Source organism: Rhipicephalus sanguineus, chromosome 7 (assembly GCF_013339695.2).
Source record: "Rhipicephalus sanguineus isolate Rsan-2018 chromosome 7, BIME_Rsan_1.4, whole genome shotgun sequence".
Lineage (NCBI taxonomy): Eukaryota > Metazoa > Arthropoda > Arachnida > Ixodida > Ixodidae > Rhipicephalus > Rhipicephalus sanguineus.
The window spans coordinates 150933418-150961147 of NC_051182.1; the positions used below are offsets into that span (position 1 = coordinate 150933418).

The 27730-nt window shown below is 46.0% G+C and overlaps 1 protein-coding gene and 1 non-coding gene across 2 annotated transcripts in view; one reads left to right on the top strand and one right to left on the bottom strand.

Moving 5' to 3' along the window:
• Window positions 1-8386: 8386 nt before the first annotated feature.
• On the top strand, window positions 8387-8458 carry Trnar-ccu (transfer RNA arginine (anticodon CCU)). Its single transcript has one exon. It is a non-coding gene; the product is annotated as a tRNA-Arg (tRNA).
• A 5589-nt stretch (window positions 8459-14047) lies between these two features.
• LOC119400253 (uncharacterized) overlaps window positions 14048-27730 on the bottom strand; it is a 344569-nt gene continuing 330886 nt past the window's right edge. Inside the window, exon 10 of the transcript XR_007416987.1 lies at window positions 14048-14065. The gene's annotated coding sequence lies outside the window, so the exon portion shown is untranslated. The remainder of the gene's footprint in view (window positions 14066-27730) is intronic.

Sequence of the window (27730 nt, forward strand, 5' to 3'; positions counted from 1 at the left end):
ACAGTACACAAACCTGTGTGTTCTTTTCTTTTTTTTTTGTATTCAACGATGAGCCAACATTGTCCTGGGGCGTTGGATTAGAGGGGATACTTACAACCTAGATACAAAGATTTCTTCATTTTCACAACATACTTGCTCGTCAGGCTGATGGTTGCATTGCGCTATACACTTCGGAGAGAAGGAATTAGCGAACATGTACTGTCGGCCGCAAAAGTTTGCGGGATCTGCAGCGCGTGGCGGAGCGAAGGAAAACTGCATTGCTGCGTCACCTACCGTGATGCGGCGGGTGTTGAGGCTATCGGCCTCGGCGATTAGCGACTGCGCGTTTAGATAACGTGCCGTTGCCGGATCTAATCGCGGAGGCTGCGGCCGATAGCCTCAACACCCGCCGCATCACGGTAGGTGACGCAGCAATGCAGTTTTCCGTCGCTCGGCCACGTGCTGCACATCCCGCAAACTTTTGCGGCCGACAGTACGTACTGGGCCCGTAATCACGAATTTTTAGTTTCTTATCGTTACGGTTAAAAACACACAAAGGTGTACTTAGTTATGTTTCCTTCTAGTTCCCAACCTTGTTGTAATATATCTGCAAAAAAAAAAAAACACGTTCACCCTTAATTTTCTTCAGCGTCAAGGCAAGAAGTCCCAGTTCGAACCTTCCTTCATCATTTTACCTAAGTCCGTTGCCCAGTACCTGTCCAGGACATACCTGGCGGCTCTGTTTTGAATGCTTTCTATCAGTGAAGAGAGAGTGGTTTGCGATGGACCTCATAGCGTAGAAGCATACAATAATAACTGCCTTAAAGATGTGGTGAACGCCTTCCGTTTTAATTCATACTCGCGACATCTTAGATTTGTTGGAGAACGTTGAGTGCTCTTTCAGTTTTACCAACTATCTCACTGATAAGTGCATTCCATGATCAACAGAAAACGTGACACCGAAGTACTTGAAGACATCAATTGTGGTCACCACCTCCTAATTAATACGGTAGTTATTTAGCAGTGGTTTTCGTTTTTTATTAAAACACATATGAATGCACTTTATAGCATTCAAACAGATGTTGCATTGTTCACAGTAGTAATATATTCTGCTTAAGTCTCTCGACGTGCTGTTACTGATCACAATATATTTCTCGATACACTACGCAACAATCTACAAATAGCCGTAAGGATGACGTAGTACTTAAATTTATATCATTGATATAGACCAAAATAAGACACGTGCCAATACAGAGCCCTGTGGCACTCCAGAGGTGGCACTTCCATAACTCGTCTTTTTGCCATTAACTGCAGCACACTAGCTGCGCTACGGCGAGGAATTCTCAATCCGTTTGATAACATCATTATGTAAGGCTAGCTGCTTAAGTTTCTAAATAAGAAGCGAGCTCTTTCAGCTTTCAGGAAAGCTGTGTGGAAGGCTTCACGAAAAATCTAAAACTAAGGAATCCATCTGGCCCTCAGCATCGATTTCACACCCTAAATCATGAAAGTGAGTTGTTGTCGTAATGCAGGACAAGCCCTTTCAGAAGCCATGCTGTTATTAGGGGCGAAGCACCTTAGGGTCTCAGCGTGTCGGCATGCATTCAACTGATTTCGCTTTGTTTCGTGCGTTTTCGAATGGGCAGTACAAGATGACAGTGTGTAGTCGAAAACCGGGAACTCTTAATAGGCTGTACCATTAGTGGTGACATTGTACACATGTTTTATGAAGTGGCGTGGAGGAGATGGCGCCTGTATAATGGGTAGTGAAGGTGCGAAAGAAACCACTCTCTCGTCTTTGAAATCGTAGTAGTTTAGGGGCCCTTCAAGGGAGCTAGCGGCTAGCTTTATATCGTATCCCATTCCATTTTATTGTTTGGCCCTTGCGGCAAAACTGTGATTTGTTTTTTTTTGTCCTTCTAGGAATCCTTGCCGCCAACCAATAACTACAGCATGTAAATTCAGTAGGTGGTGAAAGTAGTTGTATAACGAAATTTGAGTTGGTTGATCGTACAATATTTTGCTTACTACTTATGTTTTGATCGTAATCACAGCTACACAATACTCGACAATGCATTCTAACATTTCCACTCACTTCAGATAGAGTGATGAGAATATGAGCAACAAATAATGTAAATTTGAGGCATTTATAGGGAATCCATTATAATGCGTATCTGAAGCGGCCTTTATCCACCCTAAAGCTTTTTTACAAGTCATAGAAAGCCGTCTTCAAGAAGAACATATGAAAAAAACATTGTGGAAATCACGTAGTTGCAAAAAATAAGACGTTACTTACAAGTCTCTCCAGTATCTTTACACCTTGAAGCAAAAAATTTGGGAGATCAAAAATCTTCTGGGAATCGGTTTCATGCGAAGCAATCGGGGAGTGATTATCTTTCCTGCACTTTTTTTTGCTTTGAACCAAGTGTTAAGAGGTAGCTTGATGTGTTTTTGAAAGTGTAATAAGTGCGTGCGCATCATGGACTTACCAGGAACGTCTAAAACACTGGCGTTGAAAGGGTAACCTATAATCTCACGTAACGGCAGCACTCACGTAAGAGCAAAGACGTGAGTATTGTCGAAACGAAGTGCCACTTTACGTTGTGATGATGTCAATATCATACGCAACTTTCGTTAGCGTATTCCTCCGGGGTCGAGCAACGCTTCAGTCTGGCTTGCTGAATCATACGAATACAAAGAGAATGCTTATTAGACTGCTATAAAAGGGGAGCCAGCACTGGAACCACAATTGACATTAACCCGAATGGACGCCTGTATTATAGGAGTACATGTGCAGTGTTTATTGCATTGTTATAAAATTACATAGCCTGCGATGCAGCCACAATTGACGCTGTACCTACATTACACCCGCCTAGAGTCTTTTTACAACGCAGCTTCGAGACCTGGCGTGGCTCTGAGGTAGAATATCTCACTGCCACGCAGAATGCTTGATTTCGATTCCTGCTGGGGACCTCATTTTTATTCTTTGCATTCATCGGGTCAACGCTGCCAATGCCGGTTTTTCTTAAAACGCCATTTAAATTAACAATGTCTGTTCTCACCGTTGCTGTGTAGATATAAACAGTGAATCGCCTGTGCCGCATACCCCCATACCGCGGCCCGTGATACACGGGTACGTGCCACACGTGTCTGGAGGCAAGGGTTTGACGACGTATGCGAAAGGGTTTTCCCGTTATTCATGTCATGACCAGGCAGCCGTATTCGTCACACCCTCTCACCCTCCCATACCAATCTTGGTCTGCAGCAAGTTGAGGAGGCGATCACGCGAGCACCCAGACGTAGGCGGATAGATAGATAGATAGATAGATAGATAGATAGATAGATAGATAGATAGATAGATAGATAGATAGATAGATAGATAGATAGATAGATAGATAGATAGATAGATAGATAGATAGATAGATAGATAGATAGATAGATAGATAGATAGATAGATAGATAGATAGATAGATAGATAGATAGATAGATAGATAGATAGATAGATAGATAGATAGAAATGCTCAAAGTGCCTTGTGTCCACTAAGAAATGCTTCGCATTTAATAAATATAAGTTAATAAGGCTGGGGCGATGGCTATGGCCGCAATGATTTTCCCGTGATAGGTTGGTACAACTTTAATATAGTATCCTGGATATGCTATGACAATTTCCATGGGGCACGTTCCTTGATCACTGAACAAACAACCGTCACAGTAAAAATATATGAAGTACGAACCTTCATCGCCGCTTAGATGTGTGATGTCAGCAGAAGTACTTTGAAGCTCAGCCTTTTTCTTTAAGCTTAAAGCGTAGTCGTATACCGTGGCCGCGCCAGCAACAATGACCAGCAGTAGAAAAAAGGACCTGTGTCAGAATAGTAGCGAACATAACAAATTTTATTGCTTTTAAGCATAACAGCCCTGCAGCTGGTGCTGCCATGTTGAGTGCTGACTGCTACCCCTGTGCGAAGCCTTTCATGAAAAAAAGCCTGTGTATATTACATGAATATGTCGAATCCATTCTCTGTATTGCCTTCAATATCGACTGATGTTATCACGCTTTCAAGTGAGAAATCACGCAAGAATATTTACCCAGTTTCAAATATTATTTGAGCTAATGTCACTAAAAACTTAGGGACAGGTTGCAATGATTCCTGACCCATATCTATCGCCCAGAAAACAGGCTCTTTGTTAAGACAGCATTATTATGAACTAAAATCTGGTACTTCTGGCGTTGCAGAATTTAGTATATTAGGGACATTAATCCTTAACATACACTTTAATTATAATACGTACTTTAACTGCACTTCGAAATTTCTGATCTACACTGAAGAAGCTAGCCTCCTTCTTAATCGAAAAAAATATTGATCTTCTTATTCGGGACTGCAATCAGACAAGGAGCGTGTTACAAAATGGCCAGAACCTAAGTGCGTGCGTATAAATGAGAAGAAAACAAAAGCAGTCATATTCCACCTAAAAAAATAAACGAGTTCTTTATAACATTGAGATTAAGCTAAACTCATGGCGTATAGGTGTAGCCGAGCAATTTCACTACCTTGGACTTGTATTTTTTCCCGTCTCTCTTGCGAACACCGCGAGGGCCACATCGCAACTTAATTAGCTATAATAACGAAATTGCTAGAATAACCGAAACTGCCGTCGTAAGCCGTCTCCGATACGTTCTTCCAAGGCCAGTAAAATTACTCCTATATAACTTCCTTTTCGACTCCCGTTTCTAAAGGTGCCCCATGGTGTCGGACACTGGCACCGTTAGTTACGTTCAGAGTATCAATACTTTACAGAAGAAGTTCCTTCTCCATGTTCACAACTAGCTTCAGTTGCTTCAAAAAGTAACGCAAAACGTGAAGTAAAATAGAAGAAATTTGACAGTGAGCTTAGTTATTTGCACTGCCACCGCCCGGAATTCAACAAAAACGTTAAGTATGGCCTCCGAGATTTTTGCGAATACGAGACTCGAAACGAGATTTCACAATTTACGTTACTTTTTAAAGCAATATGTAGCAACGGAAGCTAGTTTTAAGAAACAAAGGAAAATAAACCCAGATATAAAAGGTGACACTTAAGAATAAAGCCCCACCATCTACAGCTGCGATTCGAACCCTTGCCTTTTGAGTGGGAAGCAGGCATTCTACTCCTGAACCATTTTGGCTGAGCCGCGTGCAGCTCTTTAAATGACGGCACATGCAGACTACCGATCGCAGCGTCACAGGCGGATTGACCCTGTTTGGGCTTAACTTTCTCTACATTGGTGCTGCGGCCGTTCGGAAAACTCCCCTGTTCTAGTACACTGTAACCCAATTCTCAAACTCTGCTGCTCCTCCGGACGCAACAGCAATCAACACAACGCACATTGGGTACCCAGCTAGTGTTTTTGGTCCCCAATTCTCAAACTGTCTAATAACAGCTTCACGCTCATTTAGTGTAATATATTGGCGCATTTAACTCACCGGCGTTTAAACGTGCCATACGTCTTTGTAATAGCCTCCTAAAAAGTATAATTGCAGCAGCTAAACGAGTGGAATTTCTGCAATCACTTATTGTATATATTACCAACTAATCTTTGCTTCACCTAACTCTTCATGTGCAGTGAATCATTCTGAGAGGTTGCTGGCTTGTCTGTACAGCTACATGCACACATGCTATGTTTTGTTTACTATTGCTTGCGCGTATTTTATGCTAACTTGATCCCTTTTTCTTTGCGTAACTTCTACTAAGCCTCCCTTATCTCAGTCACCCATCAGACCTTTTAAGACAAATACAAATAAATAAATAAATAAATAAATAAATAAATAAATAAATAAATAAATAAATAAATAAATAAGTAAATAAATAAATAAATAAATAAATAAATAAATAACAAGGTAAACCTCATAACAACCACCAATCTGGAAAATACTTTTTTGCATGTGCCCTCCAACCTAAAGCAACTGCATTTTTTTCCCTCAGCCAAGCACGGCAAAACCAGTTACATTTGAACAGCAACATTTATCGAAAGCTGATTTGTGATGGCGTCTACGAATTTTCGTTATTTGGGCGCCTGCTACAGTATCGTGTTGGCAAGAGTGAAGCGCTTACGGTGGCCAAGCAAACTCAAGAAGCCGCTGAGGAGCGGCGACGCTCGCTGAAGCGGTGACAACAGATGGATTCAATATAAAGGGACAACTTACGCTGTACACATGGCGGGAACATCTATGCTGAAGGGCGTCGTCTCCTGCTTTGGACACAGTGTAGACGTGCAATTTGTGTCACATCCTGGTTGACACAATTCTGCAGAAACCAAAGACGTCGTGTGTATATATATATATATATATATATATATATATATATATATATATATATATATATATATATATCCGAGGACAAGGCGTCGCCGGCGCCGGAAGTAAAAGGAAAAACAAAAACGAGGTGTTCGAGGCACAAGTGAAAAGAAGCTTTGTTTCACGTTTCGGCCGTGGGCCCGGCCTTCGTCAGAATGAAACGAGGACACTGGAACGGTCACTTATAATCCAGCGGTCACGTTGATTGCACAGTGATACGATACTTGCGGTAAAGTAAATAAAAAATAATAAACTAACAATGTCATCATAGTCGCAAGGCTCATCTCGCAATCATACACCCGCGAAGCAAAATAGAGAAGGAAAAAACAGCAACTGATAGCCCATGTCGCCACTGAGGTAGAACAAACAAACGAAAAAATAAAGAAGAGAAAAGAGCGGCATATGGAAAGCAAAAATTAAGTATTATACACGTGCAAAGCAGGAGCTACAATTACAATGAAAAAATGTACGCGTACATAACATATAACTTAAAGGACAAGAATGCGCATGACACGGTAAGGGCGCAGAAACGGTGAAGTGCCGGGACTTTCATTTAGCCCAAAATTGATAGTGTTGAATTTGCGGATGACATATGATTCCCGAACTATTCTGTCACGGTGAGAGCTGAACCCTGACTCTAGAATTGCAGCTTTAATCTTGCTATCTTAAATAAGGGCCCTAAGTGTGTTGGGAACAATGCGTCTATGATCATCAGTTGGGTCGTAGTCTAGCAGTTTGCCGTAAAAACTATCACCCAACTGCCTCAAAGCTCCGGCAATATAGCCACACGTGTTCTGTTTCGGCGGGCTTAATAACGACGTCTGAGTGGTTACGTGATGTCTTATTAGCCTCTCTTTCCTCCGTAGACAGGTAGTGCTTGAAGGAAGTGGTCTGGTTATAAGCATGAAGAACATCGCGTTACACGACCGAAATGTACATATCTAGATACTTGTCTAGATAGGTACATGAAATGTCTAGATATGTACACCGTCTAGATAGGTAGATACATCTAGACATGTACACTGCATTTGCACTTCGTGCAATGAAGACACTTTGGTGCCGTTCCTGTCATAAGTAAATCGCCCGACATGAGGAGGTTCCATAGGGTACGCATACGCGTGCCCTATGGTAGCATTGGCGGTTGTGCAGATTATCGAATCTTCATTGAGGTAACCTCTTTATTCACATTAAGACGGCATATTTGTGTGCTTATTTGATAATTATGTGTGTTTCAGCTTTCTGATGACAGAAGGGTCACACAACCTAAGTAATGCCCTAAGGTGCTTTGATGACTGCGTGGCCACACCATGCGATTAAATGAGCCATACGTGCTTGCTTGCACACGTAACATTCTCCATGGTATTTCTATTTCGTGTGATGACGCATTCTCCTATGGCGTAGTCCTTAGAGCGCTGGCCACCGGTACTAGACGCCCCGGTTTCAAGTCCAGCCGTAAGTACATATGCGTCTTCTTCTGGCGTGTAGGCTGCACTGCTCCGCGCTGATGTCGGTAGTGTGTGCGTGTGTGTGTTTGCGTACGTGTATGTGTATATGTATGTGTGCATGTTTCTGAACATAAGCGAAATCACTCGCGCTTAGGCAGTCAGGCGAAACAGGTACGGAGTGTGTCAGTATGCTATGCGGCGCTGTAGTCACTGAAGGCCAGATTGCTGTTCGGTCGTACTGAAACGGCTGAGGGTGGCTCGAAGGGCTAAACGATTTTAATATAACCTGGAGCATCGATATGACGCTACATACGAGAACACCCTAGTACTCACATTCTGGAGCACGTAAAAGGACCATAGGTTGTCAAAATTAGTCGAAATCCGCTTCCACTGCATGCCTCACATGGAGTAGTTTTAATGAGAACTGGCAGACAATGGAAGGAAACAGAAAAAGGAGAAGGCAGGGAGGGCAGTTTTGGCAGGCAAGCAAAGTATAGGAGATGTTATTTGTAATAATTGGGATATAAATGTCAAGAAAGTAAAGTAGGCGAAAAGATAACATGCCGCCGGCAGGAACCTAGGTTTAAATGCACATATATACCCCATAAAGTGGACGGGTGGATGACCGCCGCCATAGCTCAGTGGTAGAGCATCGGACGCCTTATTCGAAGGTCGCAGGTTCGGTCCCTGTCGGCGGCAAGTTATCTTTTCGTCCACTTTAGTTTCTTCACATTTATATCCCAATTATTACAAATGCCATCTCCTATACTTTCCTTCGCATTATTGCCTGCTAGTTCTCATTAGTATTGTGTCTAACAGAAAACGAGCCCTTAAGAGCCATCTTCTATCCTTCATTCATAGCAAGGGTCTCGTTCTGGTAGACTTGATGCCTTCAGGTAGTATGCGAGGGATTATTAATCAGCTGCCTGCTCGTAAAAAGATCACCTGCTACGTGACGCCAAAAGGCAGAAAAAAAGTGTTCCACACTCGCGCCATGGCTGCGATCGGCGCTAACACTCCTAGCTTTGAATGCACAGGCCACTGCGGCATCATCGGTAACGAGCATGCCGACGATGCAGCTAAGAATGCTCACGAAAATGGCGTGATAGAACCTATCCCACTGTCAAGAAGCGACGCAGCAGCAAAGATTAATACGCTTGCGCTTGATGTCGCAAGGTCTATGCGGAACACGCCCGGTTTTCTCCACACCCGTCTTCACCGCCTGGATCCATGCCTACGACTCAGCATTCCATCTGGCCTGCCCCGATCCGAGACGACCCTTCTCTGCCGCATGTGGCTTGGGGTGTCTTTTACGAACGCCTTTGCGTGCCGCATCGGAATGAGAGACAGCGCTGCATGTGAATATTGTGGCAATGACGAAACCATTGAACACATTTTATGTCAGTGCCCTCAATACAGCTCTGAGAGACAATCCCTCGCAGCAGTGTTTGCTCGCCTCGACGACCAGCCGCTCTCTGAGCAGTCAATCTTGGAATGTCGGAACGATCGAGCTTCACGCCAGAAAGCAACGAAGGCGCTGATGAAGTTTCTGCGAGCGACCCGCCTCGTTGAACGATTGTGACACTCCTGTGTGTGTGTGTGTGTGTGCGTTTGTGCTTCCCTCCCTCCCTATCCCATCCCTCTCTTTCTAACTTTTCTGTCTCCCCTTACCCCTTCCCCAGTGCAGGGTAGCAAACCAGATATGTTTTCTGGTTAACCTCCCTGCCTTTCCGCATTACATTTTTCTCTCTCTCTCTCTCTCTATGCCCTAAAAATTGGACGGGAGATGACCACCGCCGTAGCTCAGTGGTAGAGCATCGGACGCCTTATTCGAATGTCGCTGGCTCGGTCCCTGCCGGCGGTAAGTTATCTTTTCGTCCACTTTGTTTCTTCACATTTATATCTCAATTATTACAAATAACATCTCCAATACTTTCTTTGGCATTATTGTCTGCTAGCTCTCATTATTATTGTGCCTAACCAGGCAAAATGAGCCCTTAAAAAGCCATCTTCTTTCCTTCATGCGGTAGTTTTGGCAGGCAAGCACACCAGAGAATATTATTAGCATTAGATGATATCAGCTACACATACCTGGTTTACAGGGTAGACAAAATCTATTGTTAATGAAGAGATTTCTTTCGGTAATCATACCAACGCTTAAATGCACGATTCCCGCATCATGACTAATTTACTAATAAGAAAAACGTCATAATATACTTTTTGCAATGATTATTAGGATTATTACTTCATATATACTTTCCTCGGAACTCCGGCGCGCAATGTGTCGTTCGAATCCTTATGCATATAATTTGGCTCGAACGCCGAAGCACAACTACCGGTCACACAGTGATAATGCACTGTGACGCTTGAAACATAGCTTACTGTGTTTGAGCGATACCAGATTCAGCTGGTTTGCTTGAGCTATCTTGATCATATAGGCATGCATAAACCCTTTCATTGTCAAGTAGTCTAGGCAGAGAGAACGCTGATCAAGGTACAAGTTATAAAACAGTAATTAAAACCCTTGCGAAAGCACTTTAATATTCTTAGCATGACAACGCAGGATCTGAAAAAGTAGTACAAACCACCAGAATGGTTTTGGTAAACGCTCGGCCATTATTTTTTCGATCAGACCATGCGAGAAAGTTGGCGACTCACTTGACGAATTATATGCTTCAAGTCTGGACTTAGGAAAACCAGCCCCATGCTACATTATGAATAAGGGTAAATGACTCTTACCTACAACAACGATACCGCCTACGCCATCCTCGGTGCATGCTGACGGTACGCAGAGGACGAAAGTCATAAGCGCACCTGTTAGCTTTCCACGGAGTACGCCTAAGCTTGCCTGCAATCAATGTAAACAGAATACTTTGTGTTGTTACCTTGCATGCGAGAAAAGCAATACACGTGGAACTGACTTTTATTTTTGTCAGCCCGCAAGTCGAGAAGCCGCGTGAACAATTTAGTGACAACGCCCTCACTAGACAGTGAGGTAATAGGAAACGGCGATCAGTAAGTCGGGAGTGATATGAGGTGCTTTCAAGGCAGAAAACACAGCTGCACATTTTATGGCATAACGCTCTACATACCATTCGTCTGGGAGTTCGTAAGGTGAATCAAGTCCGCAGGCAGCACTTAAAATGTTATTATCGAGTCTGAGGCGTACGCTCGCACCGTAGTGTCCTGCCACGTGGCGTGCGGGGGGGAACGCGCATACAATGCATTCCCCACTCAACACGCATACGGCTGCAGGTGCGCCGAGGATTGTGGGTAGATTGTAAAAGTGATATCTCTCGAGAGCGAGGACACAAGAGTGGCTGTATGTCAAAGCAGAACGGTGCTGTTGGAGGGATGTGAGGCGATCACTACATAATTGCAGGTCGCAAATATTTCAGTTATATGCACACCAACTCCTGTCCTAGAGCTAACGGGCTACATTATGTATAAGTAAATTATTACTGACTCATTTTTAACTCTCATAAACCTAGTCATCGCTAGCGAAAGGTATGGCTGGTGTGGTTATGTGTAAACTATGCACACAGCCGTCGGCTGCAGTAGCTTCAATCTTGGAACGCTTCCACACTTCGTAAGCTTCTTGTTAACGTGCTAATCCCGCCTCCCTTTGATGCGGTCTTTCAGTAGACAACTTTGCCATTTCCTGAGATTTCGCAGCCTGCCGTATAGCTATATATACGGGATGATTGTACTGAGCCTGCGACTTGCGCTGAAGCTCAAGCGCAGTCGGCCAGCCCAGCCGACGCGCCATTCATGGCGACACAGAGCGACCAAGCGCCGACGAAGTAGTCATTAAACATTCGCCTACTTACGGGGTGCCGCATCGACGAGGCTCCGAGCCAGCGCAGCTGTGACGCTTCTCCGCAGCCGATCATGTGGCATGACATGCAGCCAGAGAGACGCGGTGACGAAAGAGTAGCAGCTGTGGCTGTAGTCCCCAAGCTGGCCGGATACTACAGTATGTATAAGTTGTTAAAGTGTTTATTTCACGGCACTCAGCGACAATACGCAATGGCGACAGTCAAGGCAAAGCACGGACTCTCAGCCCGAGTGGCGTTCTCTCAGGAAGGAGCCGAAAAGGACGACCCACTGGAGTGCGCTGGAGAGCGCAACCCATTACTCAGTTCTAAGGCTTCACCACAATTACCGCGGCTACAAAAAATTGGGGGACCCTTAAGCTTCGCCTTTAAGAGTTGAACGCGATAGCGAAATCCGGCCCCCAGGGCGCACTTTAACCACTAAGTGCATACTTATTAATGTGTATTGTTACACAAACACACGCACGCACGCGCGCGAATTTTACAGGCTTTCGATCTAAAGCAAGAGTCGCATGGCCTCCAAGATATACGCCGCGCGCCGGCCCTCTCGGATGCCATGAAAAGTCGAGACATATTTCTCACAATGCCTCACAGATGGCAGCACATTATCTAGCGTTTGCTGCGTTGGCTTGATATGTTTTCCGCTAGATAGACATAGTTGTCCATTTTTAGAGCTGTTTGAAAGTTCGTGTGTGTATTTAGCGGCGATGGCTCCACTATCCCGGCGTTTTTCGACGTAGTTTGATGGCCTCGCGAATGCGCCTACAAATCACCGTATGGGCTCGTTTTCGTCGTGACACCTACCGAACAAAATGAGTCTCCTTTCACTACATGACATTTATGTAGTGTTTTTTTTCCGAAGCAGCTGCAAGTAACATCGTGGCTTTGCGGTAAGACACCTGCTTGCCACGCGAACGGCCCGGATTCGATCCTCATTGGGACCGAAGATTTTATCGTTTATTTTATTTGCTACTTTCTCGATTTTTCGCTCGCGGATGATTTTTCGCTCACAACCAACGGTGCCGACGCCGACACCGGAATTTCTGCGACACGAGCTCTCTAACGCTACCGCGTTAAAAGGGAGCCGCCCGGCTACCTAACAGATTGGCACTATGAGCGGGTCATAGGCCTTGAGGCGCTGCACGTTGACAATGTCGCGCCCTCGACGGCGCATGTCCGAAGATGGTTCAGTGGTTTCGATCAGGCAGTTGACCGGGGATCTGCGCTGGACGACACGTTAGGGGCCTTCGTATTTCGGCAGTATATAGTTTTGAAGAGAGGCCAGTTGCAGTGGTAGGGACCGAGAGCCATACGAGCGCTCCAGGGAGGAACGTGGTAGTACGGAAAGCCGAGCTAGTTGGTACGAATTCATAGTGCAATAGCGCAAAAACACAGGGACACAGGCATCGTCTCTCTTGCCTGTGTCCCTGTGTTTTTGCGCTATTGCACTATGAATGAGGAACGTGGGCTCAGAAGTGGCGGTGTCACCACTAATGCTCTTCTGTCGCTCTTGTTCATGCATTTTAAAGGTCCTTGCAAGCTCGCGACACTCTTCAGCAAGCCTGGCTGTGGCAGCAATAGGAGCACAATTAGATGGATCCGGCCTGCATGGAAGTATCGTGTCTGGGTGTGCGACGGGTGCCATCCGTACATAAGAAGGGTGAAAAACAAGTAGTGCTCTGAGCGGCGGTATTGTAGGCGTAGGTGACGAAGGGCAGAATGGCATCCCAATTGGTGTGATCGGCGGCGACGTACATTGACAGCATGTCGCCGAGCGTGCGGTTAAAGCGTTCGGTTAGGCCATTCGTCTGAGGGTGGTAAGCAGTAATTTTGTGGTGTACAGCATGACACTCTTTCAGAATAGCTTCGACGATTTCCGACAAGAAGACACGGCCTCGATCGCTGAGAAGCTCCTGGATGGACCGTGACGCAGTATGAATCGGTGTAGCAGGAAGGAGGCAACATCGTGCCCTGTAGCTGCTGCGAGGGCAGCGGTTTCGGCATATCGCGTGATATGGTCAACAGCGACGCAGGCCCAGCGGTTATCAGCCGATGCCAGAGAAAGTGTTCCATACAAATCGATGCCCATGCGCCGAAACGGATGGTTAGAGCAAGGTAATGGTTGTAGACCTGCTGGTGACACGTGCGTTGAAGGTTTTTGGCGTTGGCAGTCGAGGCAGGAGCGAAGGGGGCATTGTAGTCAGACAAGGGGGAGCTTGAGAGGGCGTCTTTTGAGACAACGCAGGGAACATCTTCATGCTGCATGAAATTATTGCTAGGAAAACAAGTTATGTTGGAATATTAGAAATTCTGATTTTTATAAGTTCGTGATGTACTAAGGAACAGTTTCGTCAAAGGCCTTTTTGCCTTTAGTCATATAAAGCAAAACGTCCCAGCTCTTTTCACGCACAGGTGGCTACTTCGAACTAATTTTGTTGCCCTTGGCTGAACTTGGCAACTTTTTGACTAGCTTTTCTTAAATTTTTTGGCTACATTTTGTCTTTCTGACCTGGCAACCCTCATAAAGGGCGCGATTCTATGACACGACTGCTTATGCATAATTCTTTGTTTGTGTTTATACTTGTAGGTTTTGGTCTGGGCAACGAGCGTCACTCAAGTAGAAGATAAAGTTGAGCGACTAAGGAAAATGCTACATTACAAATTTTCTCAATGTGTTCCTAAACGTTTTTTTGTCTGTTTGTATGTATTTCCGTACTAAAAATTTCACATTCTTGGTGAATAGACAAATACCCCAAATTGTGAATAACACCCTAATAAAGCTGCGAAAAAGAAGCTGAACCTACGTTATTCCTCACAAATTAGAATTGCTTTCATGAAGATAACTATCTTAGAATAGTTCACGTGAAAGAAATGTTTTTAATATCTGCCACCGAATGAGTTCATCTTCAGCGACCTTGGGAGTGGCGTTCTGTAGAGTATTGCCATCGACATATGAAAGAAGCAGTAACCTCAACCCTGGCGCTTTTAGGGTAGTAGAACCACTCCGATATGTAGCTTTGATAATTTTCGCGTGGCAAATATATATAAAAAAGCACGGTATCTTGTAGTGCCAAATTCACGGATACATTCTTTATCTGTTTCGTCATTCGTTATATGTCTTGTCGCGCGCCACATTAACAAACAGCGAATGTCAAATAATAAACAAGTAACAGCAAGCGAATGTCAAACTTTAAACCACGATACATGTATAAACGCATCAAAATGTTATATATATGTAGCAATTGGTGTGGTTCTTTCTGTCGTTGCTGCAGGTATTGCAGGTATGAAGAGTTCAAACACCTGTGCCCACATCATTCAATTTTGAAAACAAATAGTGTGCATTCTTCTCTTTTTATAGCAGCCGCATGTGGTTTATGTGACGATCAAGCGAGTACACCTAACAGCCTGCGAGTCAGACGCGGCGATCACGTGGCGTTAGACATGCAAGTCTGTGCAAGCGGACTGCCTGTACCTGGCTTCCACAGATGGGTGTAGTTGGCGTTGTGCCGAGGTACGGCGCTCGTTGAATGCTTTGCAGGCAGAGGCGCTATTGTTAGCAAAGAAACAGCTGTGTACATTTGATATTTTATTGCGCATAAGCGAAATGTCTATTCTCTGGTCTGACACCCACCAGGGAAGAATTATTAAGGGGTTGTCATAGCATGCCCTCGCATTTAAAAGTCCACAACAATGCTGGAATTCATATTATCAGTTCATGTGGAACGCTTGAGAGCTGAGTGTTTGTAGTGTTACTCTTTGTTCAAATTAATATTTCTTTGACCACTTTTGCCCTTTGGCAATATTTACAGTAAATATTTGCGAAATAAAACTGCAAACACAATAACACGCGCGAATGGGCAACTTAGATCAGAAATATTTGCGGTGACGTCTAGTAACTCACAGAAAGCGCAATGTGCGCTTAGAGTATCATCGCCCTTCACCGACTGCAGCAAGCTTGGAGCTATTCCTATTGTAACACTACGCGGCATAACAACAAGAATATCCAGCTGTCAGGAATCTTATCTCTGAAATCTGAAAATATCCATACATGGAGAATCTGCGATGTACGCATCGAGCCAAGATCCTTCCCGCATTGCTCTTGCACAATTTTTGTCGGACTATTTTAATTTTAATATTAGCTCCCTCCCATCATTGTGTTGTACGCCTCTTTTCAGCGGACATTGGCCATGAAATATTTCCTCTTGCGTGCTTTGTACTTTCTGTAGCGCTGTTGGGTTTTTGTTCTAAGCATTTGCTGAACCATGCCTCATTCCCACCCTGTAACCCCCTCCCTCTTATGCAACGCACTGTTTAGGGTCCTTTAGGGTTAATAAGCGATGATGATGATGATGGTGATGATGGTGATGATAATGCTTGTAGCACGAGCTAAGAGATTGTTGCGCTCTGAACAAGGCTGAGGAGCATCGCGATACACTCTACGGAAAAAAGAGTCCTTCGACGTTTTTCGTAGAGCCTTGACTTGCCACGTACATGGCTCTCTTTAAAGGGACACTGAAGCACTTTTTTAAAAAAATGACTTTGGAATTTGTAATCATAGTTTGGTCCTTGCTGAATACGAAAACCAATGTAAGAGTTCACAGAAGTGAGCGCAAATGGCATTTCTTGGCAAAAAAAGAGCGGCTGCAGCCGCAGGGCTTTTTGAACTGCTGAGTGAAGGCGGTGACGTCAACTTCGGTATGCCGCGTCATCGGCGCCATCAGCTCTGTAAAAGCATGGCCTTTGCGATGAGTTCCACCAACGCGCGCAGCCAGAAGTAGTCACGGAGGCCACGGCTCCGCCAAAACTACGGTGGCAGAATAAAACAGGTGGCCCATCGAGCGCCGCGAGCGCGTCGCCGTACTGCTCGAGTTGCTCGCGGCCGCCGCTAGGTTCGCGACGAGTTTTTGGGCCGAAAGACGCGCATTGCAACCTCTCGCTGGGCTGTAAAAACCGGTTTTTCTAGCTAACTTTGTGGCTTTAAACGGTTGTTTGTGCTTTTACTAGCTTGTAGTGGCTGTCTGCCAGCTTCAACCGCAAAGTGAGAGCGCCAGGCTTTATGAAGCTTAAAATTTTTTAATCAGCGCGGGTAGTCCCGATATGACTGTCACAGGGTGCCGATTGCAAGAGACGCGCGCGTATGTTTTCTTTTTTTTCGAAAGCGTGCAAAATTCTACCGGCGAGTGTATAGAGTAAAAAAATTGGCCGCGTATCTGCGTGCTTCGCTGCAAATGTCGTGTAAAGACGATAGAAGAGGCGCTGTGTGAGATATGGACGCCATCTGGCAATACGTCGGGAAACATGAGTGCTGTGTTGCGTGCTGGTAGTCCCGGCGCAGCAGCAGGCGAAGACCGGCGGTGACCAACGCGACCGGCGGGGACGCCAGCCAGCCCGAAAACGCGGTTTGGCGCGAAGCGCTGAAGCAGAGAAACGTCCGCACTCAACGAGTACAATCCACACACTCTTTTATTTACACGTCGCCTGGGTAAAACAGGAACGCCAGAGCGGCGCCCACAACCGGCAGCCTGAAGGCCGCCCACAACGCTGCTTTTTCATTTTTTAAATATTTTTTTTCACCTTCTTGGCCTTCTCAAAACTAAAGTTTTTCAACACCAACCCATAGCATTCGTACAGTGCAATACAGAACCGAAACCGAAACACAACAATGAGCTCGTGCGAAGGGCACGGAGGAAGGCAAATGTCAGCGCAGTCGCATTTTCAGCTTTGTTGAAACAGCGCTCACTAGACGACGACGAAGTAAAAGAAGGCACAGGACAGGCGCTGCCTGTCCTGTGCCTTCTTTTACTTCGTCGTCGTCTAGTGAGCGCTGTTTCAACAAAGATGAACGCATACCAACTCGCTCAAGCTTCCATTCTTATGCATTTTCAGCGCAGCTTAAGAAACTAGGGTCCTTAAAAGTACGTATGTATGCATTTTCTATTAAAGGAACACGCCACCTAATACTTACCTAGTGATGTTGCACCTCAGATATGCATGATATTTACCTTTTGATCGACAACGTTCACAAGTATGAACAGCCGCACTAGTTCAAGACGGCTGGCCCTTGGGCAAGTGGTTCAACTTTGGCCGAGTGGCTGAATCGAGGGACGTGCCGACAAACAGAAAGACAGACAGACAGAAAGACAGATCAAAATTTCTGCGTTTAAGTTCCCCAAGAAAGACTATCGTCTTTAAAAAAGCATTTGATTTTCACGCTGTCGTATGTATGTCGCAGGACAGTAGCTGGCGGTCTTTCCGTGGATTTGCATTTCTCCACAACTGCAGTCGCTTTTCGTCTTTCGGCGCGGAGAGAAGACACAGCTTTTCTTTGCACGTTTTGTAGCCAGATTTGCAATTTGGAGCGAAGCATTTTCGTCCCATAGGCACCGTACACTGACCAGAGGGAGCTGCGTTGCTCGCACTGGCCCGTCCCAAGTTCGCTGGCATTGGTCGTTAGGGGCACGCAGAAAACAGACGCGCGAACGCGTCCCCCGTGTATCCCGGCCGCAGTCCGCCCACTCATTCAGAGAGGGAGACGCGCACATCGCGTTCCATTTTGAGCAACCCCGTCTCATTATTGCGTTTTTTGTCCGCTAGGTTTTGCGTTCTGGCGTTGCAGTCGCACTGGAAAACTCGACTGTACGGTGCCTATGGTGGCCGCCGCATCAGCGGCACAGATCGAGCCACCGTGGTTTCAGCCGCAGTTCCAGCTTACAAAGTGAGCGGAAACACCGATGCGGTCGCGCACGTTGGTTTGACAGAGCGCAACAAACGCGACGCATCAGAGCGGATCTCAAGCCGTGGGATCACCTAATCACGACCACAGTGATCTGGCCGTGATCATGACTCGAAGGCTGATTGCGACTTTGCGACGCTGGTTGCGTCGCATAGGGACGCTCTTGCTCTTCGGACGCTTGCAACCACGGACGCCTCCGCATTTATCGAAGATGACCAAGCAGAAAGGAAGAGATGCGGCTGCAACGCTGGTTGCGTTGCATGCTTTCATTAGTGGCGCGTCCGTTCCAAGTGACGGCAACTCTTCAGTGTTGCTCTAGGCCTCACTGGTGTGATAAATACACCGCGGATCTCTTTCTCAAAAGTTAAAGATATAAATTGCAGTTTAAATGCTCGCGACGAACACTGGCCACATGCTTTCAAATGCGCCGGAGCGGAGATATCGGCCCAGAGTATACCTGCTGCCACCTTGCGGAAAAGCGGCGGCAACTCGAGCACCTCCGTGACACGCGCGGCGCATTGGCGTAGCGGCGCGTCGGGCCACCTGTTATTCTACCACCGTGGCCAAAACTACCGACGATGACGTAGTTCCGGTCACGCCCACACTTTCGGCGCGTTCGCGTGGGCGGAGCAAGACGAACTTTTCTTTCGCGTGTTTTAAAGCTCCTGCTGCTGCAACAGCGAAAAAAATTACGCCATCGTCGACAATAATGTTGGTCCTTGTTAACAACAAAGTTTTACCGAATTGTAAAACCACTTCAGCATCCCTTTAAGGAGTGACGTCAACTCTCTTTGGAGATCATTGTACTCTCCTCGGAGAGTCGTGTGACCCGCAAGGGAGTGAACGTGCCTCTTGAAATAGTCATATAAGTGGCGAGTCAGGAATATCCGAAAGGAGTCACACATACCCTTTTTTTTAGAGTGTATAGCATTTCAGTGATCCTCAGCAGTATCTATATTTCTGTTCAATGATACATTTTAAAAATATATTTGTATCTTAGTCGTGAAGCTTTGACAGTGTATTGAATATATCGCGATTGTGTGCAGGAGGCGAGTACCTCGTTACTTTTTTGTCCGAAATTACCTGACGCGTTCTCAAAGGGAAAGAGATGACATTTTTTATGCCAAGCCAAGCAAAGGCGCACCTCCTGTCGGCGACAAAGGCCGTGCAGTGGAGCGTTTCCAACGCGCGCAGAATGACCGTGCTGTGAAGCGCACAAAGCTGCCAACGGCAGAATCGCGAGGGCAGTATATACTGACTCAAGTCGCAGTCTCTCAAAAATTGGGGGACCCTTAAGCTTCGCCTTTAAGAGTTGAACGCGATAGCGAAATCCGGCCCCTAGTGCGCACTTCAACCACTAAGTGCATACTTATTAATGTGTATTGTTACACACACACACGCACGCGCGCGCGCGAATTTTACAGGCTTTCGATCAAGGAGGTTTAAAACAAAATTCTGGAGTGGAAGCTCTCGAAACGCCTTGCCATTGAAAGTGAAGCCAGCTTTTGCCCACCAAAGAGTTCGCAAACATGCTCTTTTCTGGTGGTGCCTACTTAGAGATCAAATGGCTTTGATCTGTTATTGTAAATGCTACGTCAATTATAAAATAAAAGATCCTTGTTGCCGACAAAAGTAACCCGTCGAGTGCAGTATTGACGATTGATGTCCAATAAAATTTGCCATGACTTTGAAGCTTACTTACGAAAACTAGTAACACAAAGACACACTTACAGCAGTATCTGACCCATAAAAGTTACCATAATTAAACTTCTCTGGCGTGCGTGGAAAACGTTCGCTTTCCTTCGCCAAACGCTGATGGTTTATCGTGCCCCTAGAAAGATGGCGGGTGCAGCCGCCATCTTTTGGTGGGCACGGCTTCACTATTGCGCAATAATCGCCACTCCAGCAATTTTTTTAACCTCCTTGCTTTCGATCTAAAGCAAGAGTCGCATGGCCTCCAAGATATACGCCGCGCGCCGGCCCTCTCGGATGCAATGAAAAGTCGAGACATATTTCTCACAATGCCTCACAGATGGCAGCACATTATCTAGCGTTTGCTGCGTTGGCTTGATATGTTTTCCTCTAGATGGACATAGTTGTCCATTTTTAGAGCTGTTTGAAAGTTCGTGTGTGTATTTAGCGGCGATGGCTGCACTATCCCGGCGTTTTTCGACGTAGTTTGATTGCCTCGCGAATGCGCCTACCGTATGGGCTCGTTTTCGTCGTGACACCTGCCGAACAAAATGCGTCGAGACTCCTTTCACTACATGACATTTATGTAGTGTTTTTGTCCGAAGCAGCTGCAAGCAACATCGTGGCTTTGTGGTAAGACACCTGCTTGCCACGCGAACGGCCCGGGTTCGATCCTCATTGGGGCCGAAGATTTTATTGTTTATTTTATTTGCTACTTTCTCGATTTTTCGCTCACGGATGATTTTCCGCTCACAACCAACGGTGCCGACGCCGACAGCGGAATTTCTGCGACACGAGCTCTCTAACGCTACCGCGTTAAAACCGGTGCAGCATGCCTAATTTTGGGGGGCAGCCATCCATTCCTTCATGACTTCCAGCGCGAATGTCGCCTTGAAACACAGCTTTTGTAAAGCCATCGTTGGGAACTTTTTGCAAAATAAGAGTCATTCGTCTAAAGAATGTAAACGAAATGGAACTTAGTTTAAGTTTGTTCGAATAACGTTAAGTGAACATGGAATGCCAGTTAACTATTCAGAAGTAAATTGGCGCGCAGCCCAGAGAGATAGGGGTGACTTTACAGGTTGCTTATGCTATCTGTGGGAATTTTGGATTGGCCATTGGTAGGTCGTTCCTGAAGTTACCGTTGAGGTTTGTGCGGGACAGTTCAGTGCAGCTCTCCAATAGTAGAGTGCATGTTCATTGCAATCGTTCACAGCTCTTTCTAAAGACATTCCTGCGGACAGCTCGAAGCTCTCTTGTAATGCTGTGAAATCAACCCTCGTTATAACAAAGTCGTGTGTGACACGAAAATGACTGCGCTAGAACTGAAAGTTTGTTATGAACGTATAATGTGAACACTGCATTAGAAGTGAGGTTATTCCTAATTTAGATCGTTATACCAGTAAGTTCCTTATATACATTCTATTTATATCGGGGTGTGACTCAACACAGTACTTCAAATCGTCTGCCTCGTCTTCAAAATGCAAAACAAAAGAGTTGAGTGAATCGTTTCTTGTAATGCTGTGAAATCAACCCTCGTTATAACAAAGTCGTGTGTGACACGAAAATGACTGCGCTAGAACTGAAAGTTTGTTATGAACGTATAATCTGAACACTGCATTAGAAGTGAGGTTATTCCTAATTTAGATCGTTATACCAGTAAGTTCCTTATATACATTCTATTTATATCGGGGTGTGACTCAACACAGTACTTCAAATCGTGTGCCTCGTCTTCAAAATGCAAAACAAAAGAGTTGAGTGAATCGTTACGTAGTGTAGGGAAATTAGTATCGCGTTTAGTTTTCCCTGAGGAGATCACAAAGAGAGTCTACACTCTCGCAAGGCACCCCTTAAATTGCGTTCACCTTCTCAGTAAACTACACCAGGTAGTTTAGAATAGGGTACACAAAACCTTGCGTTAACGTCTTGTGCCACTGCGCATGCGCCATAGCACGCTATGCTATTCGGTACCCACCTTAAGGGACGAAAATTGCGTATCGTATCCAACGAACGCTATCTACAACGTACTCTCCTCTAAGACTGCCTAATCAGCACCTGATCAGGAAGGGAAATCAAAAGTCTCGCCGCATCCCCCGACTCTTCCTGATTAGGAATCAACAGCCTAATTATGAAGGTGGCATGATGCGAAGAGACTGAGGCGCGACGTGCGTCTCCTCTCCATTCGGGCCATATTTAAAGCGCGGCCTCAACGATTAGCACCGGAAGCGTGCCGTAACGACTTCGCGTTGCCTGAGCTAATTTCGGAGGCCATGGTTCGAACCACGGTGTAAGAAAAATTATTTAGGTGTGGACACTCTCCGCCCGCCGCGAAGGAGAGCGCGTCCAGATAATGTTCGCCTTTAATACATGCGCCGGCCGCAGTTTCGTGGGGGGCGCTGCGACATGGGGGCTTAAGAAACCTATTGCGACGAGGCGAACGCGCGTTTTTCTTCATTTTTTTTCACCTCATTGCATTTTTTCACGGCGAGTTTTCATACGGCCACGGTGTAAACGGCGCACCCGACGCACATAGCGTCCCTAACAGCGTTGCGTACGTAAAAGCGCGGCGTCTTGCTTAGAGCGCGTGAGCAGTCTTTCTGCTCGCTGACTTCTCACGTGCGCAACGCCGTTACGGACGCTACGCACGCAGCTCGTCTTTATAGTACATGCGCCGGCCGCGGTTGCGTGGGAGGCGCTGCGACATGGGGGCCGAGAGGAGGAAAGAGGCGAACATTATGTGGACGCGCCGTCGGGCGGAGTGTCCACACCTAAATCATTTTTCTTCGAACCAAGGAGGTTTAAAAAAAATCACAGCATATCCACGGAGTGAATGATGATGAGTGGGCGAAGCTGCGGAGGTTCATCGGTAAACCGTGAATCTTCCGTGAATTCTGCCCAGTACATTTTCACCGACGTGAGATCGGGCGCGTTTATACTAAAGGTTCGATGAGTTATGACGACTTGCAGCTCACTTTAATTTTACACGTACGCTGTGAATTTTCATTGTTTAGAAAACCATTCCTTTAGAAAACATCTGGCGTCTTTCGTTAAGCAGCTGGCGTCTTTTCGTTTTGCTTTAGAAACATCTGGCGTTCTTTCGTTTTGCTTTTACAAAACATCTGGCGTCTTTCGTTGGTTTCGTTGGTTTAGCTAACACTTACACTTCTACTTCTACTAACGTTTCCTACTGGAACATGCCAATGGCTGCTAATGGGGATGAGAGACAGAAGAATTCGGCTTTTAGTTAACGCGCACGCTGCGAATTTTTTTTATTGTTCAACAACGCACAGGAGAAATCTCCCACCGGCACCACCTTGCAGGTCAAAGCGTAAGACTGGTTACATACTACGCTACGAGGGACGAACGGGTGCCGCCTTAAGGAGCTTCGCCCCTAAAATTCTGGAGTGGAAGCTCTCGAAACGCCTTGCCAGCGAAAGTGAAGCCAGCTTTTGCCCACCAAAGAGCTCGGAAACATGCTCTTTTCTGGTGATGCCTACTTATAGATCAAATGGCTTTGATCTATTAGCGTAAATGCTACGTTAATTATAAAATAAAGGTCGTTGTTACCGACAAAAGTAACCCGTTGAGAGGAGTATTGACGATTGATGTCTAACAAAATTTGCCATGACTTTGAGGCTGACTTATGGAAACTAGTAACACAAAGACACACTTGCAGCAGTATCTGACCCGTAAAAGTTGCCATATTAAACTTCTCTGGCGTGCGTAGGAAACGCTCGCTTTTCTTCGCCAAACGCCGATGGTTTATCGTGCCCCTAGTAAGATGGCGGGCGCAGCCGCCATCTTTTGGTGGGCACGGCTTCACTATTGCGCAATAATCGCCGCTCCAGCAATTTTTTTAACCTCCTTGGATCGAACGACTGAAACCTGCGCCTGAATTTTTTTATTTTCTAAATTTTTGTGCGCTTTTGGTTTTGTTTGTATTGGAAAGCAGAGTAATCGGCACCAGCAGTGGCAGCAACCTCTACCATAAACTAAAACAATAAAAAAAAACAATTTAAGCCTGCACACGACACTCGCCGCAGTCCCAGCGAAAGCTGAAGGAGCGGCCTTCTTAGAGCTCTTTTTAAGCTCTCTCAGTGCATACGGCCAGCAGAGTTACGAAGTACCCCTGTGACATTTTGCCCAGTAGCGAAGCGCCAGCTACGCGTCTTTAGGTCAATATTTTCGCCTGGGTAGTGGTACACTTTGTTGATGCTGCGGATAAGGGTGAGAATGAATTATGGCCAAGCCTTTTGTAATCGGCGGACAGCTTTAAACCACCAACTCGTCGCACAGTAGAACTGGACTGACGGATGGTGTAATGGCACGGTTTGGCGTCCAAACGTGTGCATAGTTGCTAACGTGACCATAGAGAAATATACTTCAGTAAAGAGCGGCGTATCGCTGGCGACCCGCGCTGGCTTTTTTTTTTTACTTTTTGTGTCTTAGGACAACGCGAGCGCAAGAGCTCAAGAGTGACTTGGGTTCTGCGCATGCGCCCTGACGGCTCGCAAATTTCTTAGGTCCCCTAGCTCCTTGTGTCCCCAATTCTAAAACTATGTTGTAGTGTTTTGCCAGTGCTCGGATGTGCGCGTCCGTCTTTTACTTTGACATACGTGGCGTGGTCTCCCGTGCTCGCCCGCTTATCTCTTGAGCGGGGACATTTGTACATCTTGTGTTTTCACCGCAAAGTTTGCGTTGGCGCTATAGGCCGCACGAAGGCCACATCGCTCGCAGCAGTGGCCGCGTATGCTGCTAGCTAGAAGAGCCAAATTAGGAGCTAGTTGAAAGTACTAGGTATGACAATTGTTAGTTCGTGCTCGTCCTGTGTATACCTCTGCGCTCTTTTCATGCGTCGTGTGCTGTGTTTCATCAATGAATTGCAAGTGTCGAGATGTGATAGTTGTTAGTTCGCGCTCGCCCTGTGCGTGCCCTTTTATATGCGAAGCATCATATGGCGGAGTTCAATCTGGTGTGCGGCGTGACCACCCTACTGGGCATGCGCAAACCCTCACCACACACCTCCTCCCTACTCCCCTTTCCCCCCTCCACTCCCACTCCCCCACTCGCGCACCTCATTCCCTCCTTTGAAAAGTTGGTAGCACCGACGCCTCCGGCGTCTTGACGTGGCACGTGCGGCCTATGGCCGCCTCTGCTTCTGTAGCTCTAGACGCGGGGCGCTCGTGCTCTCCTTTTTCGTGCGGCCTTTTTGCTTGAGCAAAGCGCAGCAAGTTTCGAACTGCTTGCCGTTCTTCGCGTGACATTCCTATTTGTTGCTATCGCATTCATTGTTTCGCCCGTTTTCCAAGCTTACGTCCGCTAAGCATTCTTCAAAGCAGTTAGATATTGCCTCAGAGGCAGATTGCAATGCATTAAAGTCATCATCGTTAGAAGTTTTTTCAAAAATATCAGTCATTCGTCTAAGGGCTATGAAGCAAGTAGACTCTAGGTTAAAACTGTTTGTTTCGCGTTAAGTGAAGGTGGAGTGCAACTTAACTATGAAAGAGCAAATTGGCGTGGAGGCCAGAGAGATAACGGTGGCTTTACAGATTGATTATGCTAGCAGTGCTGGCTTGGGTTTGGCTCCATTGACAGTGCCTTCCCGTGGCTCGTTGCTTTTCAGTTCAGCGCGAAGCAAGACCTTACAGTTTTCCTATAGTGGAGAACATAGCAATGTAAATCGTGTACGGTTTATTTTAAACGCACACTGACAGCTCACCTGTCTCCGATAGAGATTTGCAGTCGAATCTCGTTATAACGAAGTCTCGTTTGACACAAAAATAACTTCTTTATATCCGAAAATTCGTTGTAAGCCGTATACTATTGCCACTGTAGTAAAGGCAAGGTTACTGATCATTTAATTTGTTGTAACCTATAATCCATTACACCCGCTTACGTTGTATCGAGCTGTATGTGTACACAGTACTACTTTAAATTGTCTGCCTCGACGCACAACAAATTAAGTTGAGTGAATCGTCACGAAGTATAGGAATATTCAGCGTTTAGCTGTCGTTAAGATCACAAGCGAGAGCCTACAAAGACACTCGTTAAATTACATTGACGTTCTTGGAAGACTACACTGCGCAGTTTGAGAAAGGGGCACTCAAAGCATCACGTTAGCGTCTGCGCATGCGTCTGCGCATGCGCCATACGCTATCCCCTTGTGCACCCACGTTAAGTGACGAAAATGGGCACTTTTACAATACTGTAGGTGAAGATAGAGTTCTTTGCTTACGTACGCTATTTCTGTCACTTAACGTGGATACCCAAGATGATAGCATATGACGCATGCGCAGTGGCGACAAACGCTCACGCAAAGATTTGAGTACTTTCTTTTAAAACTCTCTACTAGCGTAATCGTACCCAACGAACGCGCTCTGCGTGCGCAATACTAAAACTGCCTATTAGCGTGTTTTAGTGCGTGCCTACCGCCCGTAACGGCGTTACGCACGTATGAACTGCTGCGTTTCGCATAGAGCGTGTGCGCAAACATTCTGCTCATGCGCCGTATGCGAAACGCAGAGTTCTTACTTACCCATCGCCCTTACGGACGCTACGCAAGCAGTAATAAAACTCGCTGACAGAGAGTTTTAGATCCGTGGATCCCATGCGGCTTGTGTCCGCACGCTTTTGCTTTCTTTTGTTCACCCATGCACATCAATGGAGAATACAAAGGACCGGAAGACCGCACTTACGGAAGCCTCCTTGGGGCCCCGGCGCTAAACTGTCTATCAGTGAATTTTAGACCTGCCTTCGTAATAACACCACATTTTGCGAAATGCGCATGTGCAGAACGCAACACGAACGCTACGTAATCTGTATGTAGCCATGACGTACCTACGCATTGAAATCTTGGTCAGCGCACGTGGTATATAGAGGCGAGAGTGGAGGGGGGAGGGTGCGACAAGATGGAGACGCGACGTGCGTCTCCGCTCAGTTCTGTCCCTGGTTCGAACGTGGCCTCCGCGATTAGCTCCGGCAGCGCGTCGTTGCTACGGCACGCTGTCGGAGCTAATCGCGGACGCCGCTGTTCGAGTGACTGAACCCCGTACTTGTCGGCCACGTAGGACAGTGTCCCGACCAAGAAGTCCAATGTAATGTCGCCAGGAACGTCATAAAAACAGCGCAAATTGTGACACAAGAGAAGATGAATGGGCACTGAGTGGGGCAATAAAGTTAAACAAGAAATTAGTTTAGACTGATCAATTATAGTCTGGAAATTGAACTGTCGTTATTTTCGCCATCATAGGTCGGTCAATAAATAAGAAAGTCAATGTAGAAAATATCACATCTAATATTTCCCGCCCTAATCCCCTATGGTGATATTCAGATTTCAATGTGTTTTCTTTATTGCGATAACAATTATTCGGACACTCCAGGCAACAGTCAGCAACATGTATTTGGTCGCGTCGTCATTGAGTGCGTCTTAAACTCTGACTAAAGATAGCTGGGGCACCCTGTATATTGTAGCTCTTTGAAAGCGCTGAACTTTTCGTCTTCGGTTTTATCGGTATTCAGAAAGCGGTGTTTCATTTTGGGAGAGATGGGCGCGCCATTTGTCCAGTCACGGTCATCGCAGAGCGAGAGAAACCACTTTATTGACGGCGCAGCGACGTCGTTGAATTTAGCTTGCCGGTGGTTCGAATGGTGGTGGCAAGTAGCTCGCCACGACCTTTACGGCCCAGTTAATAACCTCTGACTGAGTACGTT